General features: G+C 51.6%; 1 non-coding gene across 1 annotated transcript; it reads right to left on the bottom strand.

Moving 5' to 3' along the window:
* Nucleotides 1-2,307: 2,307 nt before the first annotated feature.
* Nucleotides 2,308-2,380, bottom strand: Trnaa-ggc (transfer RNA alanine (anticodon GGC)). The gene has a single exon. It is a non-coding gene; the product is annotated as a tRNA-Ala (tRNA).
* Nucleotides 2,381-2,721: the final 341 nt, after the last annotated feature.

The following is a 2,721-nucleotide window of genomic DNA, read 5'->3' as shown; positions in this document are numbered from 1 at the left end:
AGATTCGGGACGTGGACGAGTGGACAAACAAACTTCTAGAGAAAGTTGCGGGGGCAACCAAGGAAATCGAGAACGCGGAGGAGATAGACAGAAGTGACAGCCGCCTAGCCCATTTGCTGGAGGCGAAAATATCAATTCATTAACGGTGGCCAAAAAACAACGAAGCCACCGCAGACTGCTAAAAAGAGTGGCCGAGCTGAATCGCGCTGTCAAAAAGCACTGCAGCACGCTTTGCCTGAAGCAGTGGTACGAGACGTGCAACGCAGCTGACGGCCAAATGCACAGCGGAAGAACATGGGTCATGCTCCGGCACTTACTCGACGAAACGACAACGGAATCACACCAGAGGAACAGCTTAGCCAAGATCCTAAACAAGGCGCTGTGCGACCTAGGAGAAGAAGTACGCAACCGAATTAACAACAAGTACCTGCCAGGAAGCCCCGAGAAGTCGCACCCAGACTATCGGGGAGCAGGAAACGAACAATTAGACAGGGCCATCGAGGTCTGCGAGGTGCGGGCAGCGTTGCATGAGCTCAACTGCCGATCCTCTGAGGGCCCAGACAAGATCACCAACAAAGCACTCAAGAATCTCAACGAGGCGGCGATGGCGAGCCTGACAGCCCTCTTCAACAAATGCTGGAGGAGGGCAGGTTACCAAAATTGTGGAGGACAGCGAAAACCATCCTCATCACAAAACCGGGGAAGACGCCGAGCATTGAGAACCTCTGCCCCATCTCCCGTACCTCGTGCGTCGGGAAGGCATTGGAGCACGTCTTGATGAACCGCTGGCAAAAGTATTTGGAAGACAACGGCTTGTTCCTGGGGTCGATGATCGGCTTCAGGAGCACGTTGAGCACACAGGACGCAATGATACAGCTCAAGGCTGAAATCATCGAAGACAAGACCAAGACGCATGACAAAAAGGCCATCCTGGGGCTAGACCTGCTGAGTGCGTTCGACAAAGTCAAGCACGCGGCCGTTTTGGCCCAAATCTGCGAGCTCGACATGGGAGTCCGGACGTACAACTACGTGGGCGAGTTCCTGTCAGAATTCACGGCAGAAATCAACGTCGGTGACATTACGCTCGAAGAGAAGAAGCTGGGCAGCATAAGGACCCCACATGGCTCGGTGATCTCACCGCTGCTCTTCAACCTGGTGATGATCGGGGTCGGCCGGCGCCTGAAGCCACTGGCGGATGAGCGCCACACCATCTATGCCGACGACATCACGTTGTGGGTCCCGGGTGGCAGCAACGGGCACATAGAGTCGACTCTACAGCAAGCAGTCGAAGCCATCGAGAGCCAACTTGACGGATCAAGACTGGTATGCTCCCGAAGCAAATCACAACTCTTGGTGCTGCCACCAAAGAGTCATCAAAATCAAAACAAAATCATCAAATACAAAATCGTCATCCGGACCAGCAACGGACAGGTGGTCCCTGAGGTAGGAAAGACTCGAGTGATGGGCATGTTAATCGAGAAACGTCGCACGAACGGCGAAACCACCAATCGCCTTTCGGGTAAGGTCACCGCGGCCACACGCTATCCTCGCCACACTGGGTCTAGACCTCAGTACGAGCGAGGAAGACCTATGCGGACAAGAAGAGGTACCCGAAAGCATCAGGTGGGGAATGTGGGTCTACTCCGTTTCAAAGAAGATGGACACCGAACACAACGGAGAACGACGGAAGGCTCGAGCCAAGGCCTTGGTCGGTCTGCACGCCGAGATATCGGGCACGAGGTACGTGGACGCGGCAGAGTATCGAGGCAAGAAGACGTAGGCGGCGGTGGTCATCAATACCAAGACCGATACCAAGGGTCCCCTTGACCCCGTGTAGTCCGAGGGGCGCTGGCTACCACCCCCAAGTACAGGAAACAAAAAAATATCTTAACATAAATACCCAAGAAACTGGTGGGGAAACAGCCCCGCCGGTAGCATAGTGGTTATCGCACCAGACCGGTATTCTGGAGGTCGTGGGTTCGGATCCCACCCAGCGGGCATTTTTTCACCAATTTCTTTCTGACTCCAAAACTTCTTTATCTGTTTCTATGACCCACCACAACCTCCCCTTTGCTTTCCGAGGTTTTCTTGACTGCCAACCCTTATTTTCTGTCTTATTTCACCGAGCCCCTCATTTCCCATTTTCTGATTTGCTATATATATATATATATATATATATATATATATATATATATATATGTAAGACTGAAATAAGAATTGGCAGTCAAGAAGACCTCGGAAAGCAAAGGGGAGGATGTAGTAGTTCAAGATAAAGAATTTGGAAAATAAGAAAGTGGAGAAAAATTGCCCGCCAGGTGGGATCCGAACCCACGACCTCCAGAATGCCGGTCTGGTGCGATAACCACTACGCTACCGGCGGGGCTACTTTAGCCTCCACTTTCTGGGGTATTTATGTTCAGGTGTTTTTGGTTCCTGCGCTTGGGGGTGGTAGCCAGCGCCACTCGGACTACTCGGGGTGAAGGGGATCTTCTTTTTAACCCCCGGGCCGTGACTCGAGCGTCTACGACATGTCGAGAGTGGTCGACCAGCGTTGAACCCTCTTAAGCTCCCTATGGCACCAAGACTGCCAGAACAGAGGCCCTCGCTATGCATGTAGCGAATCAGAATAGGAAATAAGGGGCTCGTTGAAGATATATATATATATATATATATATATATATATATATATATATATATATTGTCCCGGAGCCAAAGATGAGG

This window comes from Haemaphysalis longicornis, unplaced genomic scaffold, assembly GCF_048455015.1.
Source record: "Haemaphysalis longicornis isolate Haplotype H1 unplaced genomic scaffold, Haemaphysalis longicornis Haplotype H1 scaffold_12, whole genome shotgun sequence".
NCBI lineage: Eukaryota > Metazoa > Arthropoda > Arachnida > Ixodida > Ixodidae > Haemaphysalis > Haemaphysalis longicornis.
Note: the sequence above shows the minus strand (reverse complement) of the source record. Positions and strands in the feature narration are given on the sequence as shown.